This window comes from Canis lupus, chromosome 22, assembly GCF_011100685.1.
Source record: "Canis lupus familiaris isolate Mischka breed German Shepherd chromosome 22, alternate assembly UU_Cfam_GSD_1.0, whole genome shotgun sequence".
NCBI lineage: Eukaryota > Metazoa > Chordata > Mammalia > Carnivora > Canidae > Canis > Canis lupus.
Window position 1 is genome coordinate 8,091,560 of NC_049243.1, and position 9,435 is coordinate 8,100,994.

A 9,435-nucleotide genomic window follows, 5' to 3' on the forward strand; every position below is an offset into this window, starting at 1 on the left:
GGGAAACCAACACCACTATATCCTCTTCTCTATCACATCTGAGATAATAAGAAATGCTGATTATAAGACATCAGACTGACAATCATGTATAAATTGCTCTTGACTACTCAGCAGGGGCAAAGTGATGAAATTTTACAACACAAGATGGAAAGATCTCCATCAGGACACAGAGTGAGGTCACTGGGACAACCCTCTCTTGTTGCTTTTACTCCTATAGGTGAAATTCTGTTTACCTAGAAGGTCCCTGGACAAACAACCTAATTACCTTTTGGGTAGTCCAGCCTCGAGAGAGTGAGTCTCAAACCCAGAATCAACAGAGGCTCCCTGGCTTTCAGAACTGCCTTCTTCAGAGTATGTCCTTTGCTCACATATGAAGCATCAAAGCACATGGTATACAGAACTTAATGAAAATACTGTCAAAATGCTACATTTAAGTGAAAATATTGTTAAATGATTACATTTTGGTGCCCAAATTATGAATTCATATTTTAATTTCAGTTTTGCTTACCTTTTTTTTTGCCTCATCTTGAGGCTATCCTGTTTGTTTAGGCTCCTTCTGATGCAGAGAACAGTAATAAGCTCAGGGCACCTTAGTTAATGAGATACATGGAGAAGTATAAAAAACTGGATGCTGTCTCAAAAGCATACAACTAAGGGTCACAGAGCATTGGGACACCATTTATCACATGTGGCATATGACATCAGCTCTGATAATTTGACAATAGCTTGAGGGCAAGAACAGAAGTATTATTTCTGGGTCAAGTTTATGTTTCAGTTCCTGCATCTACTTTTCCCATCAACTGCTTGTTTTTTTTCTTTTTTTTTTTTTTTTTAATGCTACTTTGGTATCAACTTCTTCCCTCTCCTTTTTCTACTTAGCATGCTCTCTATTTACTAGGTTGCTGCTTGCTCATGACTTCTGCTCACTGCCTTCATGCTCTATCTCTCCATACCTGGATCCCTCTGTAATCTACTTGCTATAAGTTTTCATCAAATCCCCTCAAAGAGAACCTACCAAAGGCAGCTAGTCCTTGTGCCTATGGCAGGCCCTTATTGTTCAGAGCTCTTGTGCTTGGCACTCTGAGGCCAGCTCACAGATGGAAGGCACCTGTCTCTGGTCCAGTCTGCTGTGGCCAGAGTGACAGGGACACACAATAAAAACACGGTGACCCACACTAAAGGAAACCTGCTAATGAGAGGATTGAGGGGGGCTTCTGCCTAAGGACATCTCAAAAGAGGCCAGTAAGATCTGTAGTTATAGAAAGTCATAGTCCCATAATCTATGACTTCAAGACTTTGAATAAGACAGAGAGCAAGCCAAGCCAATTTGGTGTGATATTTCTGAATCTGACTCTTCACCTAAATACAAACTAGACACCGAAGGAGGACTGTTGACTCCCTGCAGTAAGAAAGTGGGGGGGGGGGGGGAAAGGGCAAATAGAGTTTTTATTACTTTTCTCATGTGTTTCAGGATAAAGTCAGTACTCAAATATTTGATTCAACCAGGAATTAATCTGATTACCAACAATCTGCAGTATCCATTTAAGAAGACATGCTAGAGACACAGAGTAGGGTCATAACTCTTAGAAATGCACTACTAAGGCCAAGGGATGAATTCATGTCAGATGCATGCTTCCAAGCATTCTTTGTACCTATATTTGCATATACTGAGGTTATCAGACAGTTTCAATAAAAATGAATATATTAATAAAAATTAGCTGGACCAAAACTCTACATATATCTTATGGGACATTTATTAATCAGTATAATCAAATCTCATATGTTACATTGAATTGTGCAGCTTTTTATCACTTTAAAATTTCCTCCAAACTCATCTTTTGCTTCTAAACAATGAAAAATATATATCTTCTTAGAAAACAAAGGTCACATCTTATAGAATCCACAGAACTTATCGTATTCATTGATCCATAGATTACCCATGGCAGTTACATTTTTTTCCTACATAGGCCTTTAGCATTGAAGTTGAAACAAAATACTGACCTGGTTTCTAAAAATGTGTAATAGTAGTTGCTTTGCTGAAAAAAAAACAAACCCGAAAAAAACATTTCTACCTAACAAGAGATATTGTTCCCTTATGGGAAGTAAAACATCATGTCCAAGGCACTGATTTCCTTATTTTAAAAAATAGAGTAAATTGTTCATTCCTGTTGACAGCGTTCAGAATTGTATTATTTTTATCAAAGTAGAGTGATTTCTGAAAGAACACAATATACTGACTTTTCAAAAGGAGATCGTCTTTCTATGGATATGTAGCCTCTTGTGTCACTGCTATTAGAAGTAATTATGTAGAATACCAGAGAAATTGTTTTAAAATACAACTTATGTCTCTGAAACCTTATTATCACTTTTCCCAGGAATTTAGAACCAACTTATATTGTTAAATTTGTAACCAAGGGTAATGTTCTTTAAAAATTTATTTTCCTACTAGGAAGATGAAAGTTGGACAAATGCTGTTTAAGTCATGAGCATTATTAAATCATTAAAGAAGTGCAGCATTATTGAGTGTTCTACACTCAATTGTCAGCCTTGTAGACAATGAGTGCTACTTGGGAATCAGATCCATAGTTGTCAAGTATAGTGGGTTGAATGGCGGCTTCCGGAAAAGATGTGTCTACCTTCTAACCTCCTGAACCTGTAAAAGTGACCTTATTTGGAAAGAGTGTTTGTAGATTTAATTTATTTAAGGATTAGAGATGAACAGATCATCCTAGATTATCCAAGTGGGCTCTAAATCCAATACCAAGTGTCCTTATAGGAGGCACACACAGGAGAGACACAGAAAAGAGGAAAGCCACGGGAAGATGGAGGTGGCCATTGGAGGGATGCAACCACAAGCCAGGAAATGCTGATAGTTACAGGAAGGTGAAAGAGGCAAGGAGGAGTCACCTCAAGAGCCTCTGGGGAGAGGATGGCCCTACTGTAAAAAAAAAAATTTCTATTGTTTTAAGCTGCCCAGTTGAAAAAGCAGGACATTCAGATTTTGTAAACAGAATGCTTAGGGGAACATAATGGCTGCTTCACATTCTTTAAGGCCTCAGGACATGTTGCACTCTCTCCTCAAACTATCCCACTCCTCTGAAATGCCACTTCCTTGAAAAAAGCCTTCTTCTGAAAAACCTTCCACATCCAAGCTTGGCTTAAACATCCTGCTAGGTGCTTCTGTAACATGGTCTAACTGCTTACCACATTGTATTGTATTTACGTCGTAATTCACTCCTCTAGCCATACCACTAGACCATATAATCCTGCAGTCTCTAAATATTAGCTTTGTATTTCCAGGATCTAGCACTATCTCTGGGACAAAGTAACCATTCAACAAATATTCCTGGAATTACAGGATGAATGAATTTGGAAGTCTACTATGCTGAAAGTTTTGGATATATTGTTCATGATAGTGTGGTTTCAGAAAGCAGAATTATGACTGAAATATAAAAACTGATATCCCAACACAAGTAGGGACATCCTACTTGGAATATACTGACCTACCTTTAAATAGGCTCTATGGGGATCCCTGGGTGGCTCAGCGGTTTGGCGCCTGCCTTTGGCCCAGGGCACGATCCTGGTAGACCCGGGATCGAATCCCACATCAGGCTCCCGATGCTTGGAGCCTGCTTCTCCCTCTGCCTGTGTCTCTGCCTCTCTCTCTCTCTCTCTCTCTCTGTGACTATCATAAATAAATAAAAAAATTAAAAAAATAAATAAATAAATAAATAAATAGGCTCTATGAGGTAGCAGGCACCCACCATTGGAAATGCCCAAACAAGGACCTGACATGAGAAATAGTGTTGACGTGATTCTCTGCATCGTTTGGTTGATGGAATCAAGTGTGCTCTAGGGTTAGTTTCTGCTCTAAGATTTTTTCACTTTCTGGATCCCAGAATCCTTATAAAAGAACTAGTGCTCTTTAGTTTCAGCAATCCAATTCCATTGAATTTATTGAAGTTTCCACCACTATCACCTGTTGATACTACTAGAATTACTTAAATGAATAAGACCTGTTCATCCTCTCAAGGAGCGTATAATAACATAAGCATGAGGGTAAAAATGTTGCCCATGTAACAGACCTAAAATGCTATGGGTATTCACAAGAGGAAAAGATCACATCTAATAGAAGAGTATCAAAGAAAACAGGATGAAGCAGGTGGCTTTTGAGAAGGACCTGAACAACAGCTAGGATTTTTAAAGACTTTAGGAGTGAGGTCTTTTTTTTTTCTTTTTAAAGATTTTTATTTATTTATTTATGAGAGACACAGAAAGAGAGAAAAAGAAACACAGACAGAAGGAGAAGCAGTCTCCATGCGGAAGTCAATCCCGGGACTCCATGATCACACCCTGGGCTGAAGGCAGGCACTAAACCACTGAGCCACCCAGGGATCCCCAGGAGTGAGGTCTTTTTAATGGTGGTTTCATGTTTCCTGATTCTCTACTAAGATCCAACTTGTATTTAATAAATTTTTTATTTAGAGAGAGTCCTACATACTCTTCATCTTTAGTCATTATAATATAATAACATTTGGCTTATGAATAGACAGTTATTCATTGGCAAAAAAGTGGGACATGGGGCAAGAACACCCAGCCAGAAAGAAATCTTTCCATATGGTCCACATAGTCTGTCACTAACTCTTAAAATTCTAGAATTAAAGATTCATTCCTTTGACTTCCATTAGTATAGTATGGCCCCATTTTCTATTCATAATAGTTATACTTTTTATTTGTGCTATCTCTGACTTTTTCTTCATCAATCACCAGAAACTATTATTTTAATCTTTCCAGAGAAATGTTTTTACTTTGTTGGTCTTGTCTCTTTGTTTTCTTTTCATCAATTTCTGCTTTTATTTTAAAAATGCATTTTATTCTATTTTCTTTGGTTTTATTCTTTTTTGAAAACTTCTAGATATGAGCACTTAGCCCATTTATCTTCTGTTTTCTCTTTTATGATATAAGCATTGCCTATGGGAGAGTGTCCAGAAAGATGAGGTTGGAGGATTTACAAGATGGTGTCTGTCTCTCCCACAATGTTCTTCACGGGCTAGCCCAGCAATTTGCAGAAAAGTTTGCCTGCCAGAATGTGCTAGTGTGACTTTTCTGATCCTTTGTCTATTTGCATTTGCAGGGTTTTGTCTCACACTCATATTTTCTTTAGGAAATATCCACATTTACTTAGCTGCCTTGAGGGAATTGTGTAGTCCTGATTACTATCTCATATTCTGATAGCAAGTTGTGGTGACCCAAAAGGCATGGCATTAAAATGTTTTCTCTAGCAGGCATACATTTTTTATCAAAAGTAAAACTTTCCAAATGACATAAACATATTATTAAATACTGATATTGCTTTATTTATTTTTGTTTTGTTTTTTCAAGTTTTTATTTAAATTCCAGTCAGTTAACATACAGTTATTAACATACTAATATTAGTTTCAGGTTGTAGAATTTAGTTTAGAATTCAACACTTACATACAGCCCCTGGTGCTCATCACAAATGTTCTCCTTAATGTCCATCATCCATTTACCACATCCCCCCATCCACCTCTCCTCCAGTAACCCTCAGTTTGTTCTCTATATTTAAGAGTCTGTTTTCTGGTTCATTGGTTTTGTTTCTTAAATTCCATATATAAGAGAAAGCATATGGTATTTGTCTTTATGGTAGTTGTCTTTCTCTGATTTATTTTGCTTAGCGTAATACTCTCTAGCTCCATCTATGTTGTTGCAACTGGAAAAATTTCACTTTTTGATGGCTGAATAATATGCCATTATATATATATATATATATATATACACTCAATTATTACATGGAATTTATATATATATACATACATACACACACACCTATATACATATATACTTATATACCACACTTTCTTTATCCATTCATCCAGAAATAGTGGTATTGTTTTAAATAAAAATTAAAGAGTGGTGGAAAAAAACATGAACCATTAAACATACTTATTCTAAAAACCCTAGTTTACTGTCGCACAGTACTGCTTAATCTGAATTTTGTGTTTTTATAGAATTGAGAAGATAAGTTGTAATAAATGTAGTGACTTGTGTCATTCATCTCTCTGTGGATTAATGCTTTTATTCGCAAAGAACAAGTTACTGAGCTAGGTTCTAAGGAGATAGCAACAATTTATAAGAACTAATCCGTTTTGGGATATTTACAGTCCAGCATAGTAATTAAAACATTATCCGAAATAAATATAACAGATAACAAGTGACAAATGTCAAATGGGGATATGGGTAAGTGCTCTGTGAGTTTACTCCTGGGAGTTGCCCTGTCATTTTGGTTCTTTTTATAATTTTTTCCAGTGTCTAAGTTCTTTGGGGTCATGGGAACATAATATTTGGTTCAGCTCTCTTGAATCTCTTTTCTTTTTGTAACATTGAGGGGGGGAAAAAGCCTCCTTTTTATTTCAGAAACAACAGCACAAAAGTTGGAAGAGCTTAAGCTATCACTTATGGTGACTTTTTTAAATGAATAAGCCATGAATACTTCTCTGGAACTATCATAACCATTAGGAACTATAAACAAACAAAAAACCAAATCAATAGTTACCGTCACAGTGAAATTATGTCTTGTTTCTTCTTTCTAGAGGAGACTGCACAAAACACTTCATTCTCTTTAATCTGCTCTAACCCCATCATATACCATTGTTTATGATACTAACAGTAACGACAACGCAATATAGCATGCTCGGTGACTCATCAGCACCCGCCTTCCAGAGGCACTCAGCTCGCACATAGGCAATGAGTAATGGCTCATAGAGCCATTTCTTAATATCTGTAATCAGTTTTAGTCTGATGCGGTTCTCAAAATGCATTCTTCTTTTCCAATAAATGATAAATTATAAGGCTATTGCTTGGCAAAGAGAGAATCATTTTTTCCCTGGCCAAAGATTTATTTCCCAACCAAGTTTGTTTTTGAATCCCTGAATGTCACTTTCAGCTGTTTCCAATTCTCTAAACAAGTATCTGCCAATCACCCCGACATGCGAGAGGCAACGCTTGAGTGTGTAGTTATTTAATGGGAAATGTTGCCATCTGAATTGCAAAGATGGTCTGTCAAAATCTGAGAGGGTGGAGGGGAGGAATTGGGGAGGAGTCGGAAGGGGAAACCAAGGGAAGGAGGAGGGAAAAAGTCATATAGACACAATGAAGTAGAAAATGTCATAAATCTTCTAATAAAATTTCATCAAATTGGGCTAAATAATAAAAAATTATAGCTTTTCAAATGAGGCTGAAAGTCTTTGAAATATTCTTAGGAAAAGATTCCCTAAGTACAGAAAAATTGTAAATAAGATTGTAGGTCAAAATCTCAGCAAATTGGGCTAAATAATAAAAAAAAGTATAGTTTTTTAAATGAGGTTAAAGTCTTTGAAATATTCTTGAGAAAGGATTCCTTAAGTACAGAAAAATTGTGAACAGGATTGCAGAGATGCCGGTTAACCTACATAACAATTCTTTACATCTTTTAGTAGTGTCTGTTTGCAAAAGCAAAGAGATTGCCTGTTTTCTTGTACACAAGAGCAGCTTTCCCAAGTCTCACCCGACAATCCTTTGTTAACCACCAATGTTTGTCACTGCACCATTCACCAGAATTGAGTTTTTAAATGTTATGTAATTCAGGTTTCTCTCTACCAAATTGCTTCAAATGAGTGAAGTTATCAGCTAACTAGGGCCGATACGCTAATAATTATTATTTTGTAGTTCTACATGATTCCTTTGTTAATATTAGGTAGAATAAGGACATCAGGATATTCACAGAGACTGGGCAGGCATTTTTTGATTACAGACAGGTGCCTGGACTTCAGGGTCAGCACAAGCACCTGCTTTGCTTACGGTCCCATGAACCCGATGTTCTCACAGACGTGGTGGGGGACTACTTTCTCCTTCAGAAAATTCCTCCTCACCTGACTTCCAGTTTTATCATCTTTACATTTTTCTTCTTGTTGTGTGATGACTATTTCATGCCCTTTCACCGGTTTCTCTTTCTCTATCACGCTTAATCAGGTTCCCCTGGCTCTTTGGTCCACTTGCACATTTCCTCTTGGACGCTAGCATCACTTCCCATGTTGCAGTGAAGCCAAGTTAATTTCTTCATCTGCTGGGTAATTCTCAAGTTAAGACTTCTGACTTAACCTGTTTTCTGGTCCCCAGACTATTTGCAACCAGACATCTCTACCTGATGTGTTCCACAGCCACCTAAAACTTGATATGTTTAAACTGAACGCATCAACTCTCTCTGCTCCCAAACTTATTCCTCCTTTGTTCCTTAACTTGGGGGACACTGGTCAGACTCATTGCTTAAGCAAAGTGCTCCTCCCATATCATACCTGTTGACCCCTGAATCAGGCCAATTTTATCTCCAAAATATCTCTCAACTTCCTCTCCACTCATCATTCTTTCTACCAGTGTCATAATTTGGACTATGGACTCCTTACAATGCATTTTGATTTCCCAACAAATAATTTCGGTCTCACTCTACCATATACTTTGTATTATAAGCACAGTGGAGACCATTACCTAAATATATTATGTCCTTCTGAGAAGCTTGACTTTATTTTAATGATTTACCCTCTGCCTGGAATTTCCTTTTGATGTACCCCTTGTGAACATCACGTCAAGATTAGGACATGAGAGGTGGAGTCAGAGCCGATATGATCCTACTATTCCACTTACTAAGCATGTAACACTACACAGACTGATTTATTCTATGCTTCAGTTTCTTTGTCTGTAAAATGGGAACAAACATACATACCTCATACAATTTTTTCTCACTTTCTAAAAAATTAAGACTTTGTTTTAGGTTTACAACCCCAATGGAGGAGAAGGTACAGACATTTCCCATATACCCTCAGTCCCCACACATGCATACCCCCTCCTCCAGTTTCCATATCCCCCACTAGAACAGTACATTTGTCATACTTGATGAACCTACACTGACACATCATGATCACCCAAAGTCTATTGTTTACCTGTTCACTCTTGGTGTTGTACATTCTATGGATTTGGACAAAGGTGTAATGACACGTATCCATCATCGTGGTCATTATGGTGCTGTATAGATTCTTCTCTCTGCCCAACAAATCCTCTGTGTTCCATTTATTCATCCCCCCCCCCCCATTGTCAACTCCTGGCAACCACTGATCTTTTGATTGTCTCCATAGTTTTGCTGTTTCCAGAGTGTCACTATAGTTGGGATCCTACAGTATCTTCTCAGATTGGCTTCTTTTACTTAAAAATGTGAATTTAAGATTTCTCTATATCTTTTTGTGGCTTGATAGCTCATTTCTTTTTTAGCACTGAGTACTATTCCATTGTCTAGATGTGCCACAGTTTCTTTATCCATTTATCAACTAAAGTTAGGTAAAGTTTCCAAGCTTTGGCAGTTAACAATAAAGCTGCTTGAACACCCAT

General features: G+C 37.3%; 1 protein-coding gene across 1 annotated transcript in view; it reads right to left on the reverse strand.

Moving 5' to 3' along the window:
* FAM216B (family with sequence similarity 216 member B) overlaps nucleotides 1-9,119 on the reverse strand; it is a 68,237-nt gene extending 59,118 nt beyond the window's left edge. Inside the window, 1 exon segment of the mRNA XM_038569635.1 lies at nucleotides 8,994-9,119. The gene's annotated coding sequence lies outside the window, so the exon portion shown is untranslated.
* Between the last annotated feature and the right edge of the window lie 316 nt (nucleotides 9,120-9,435).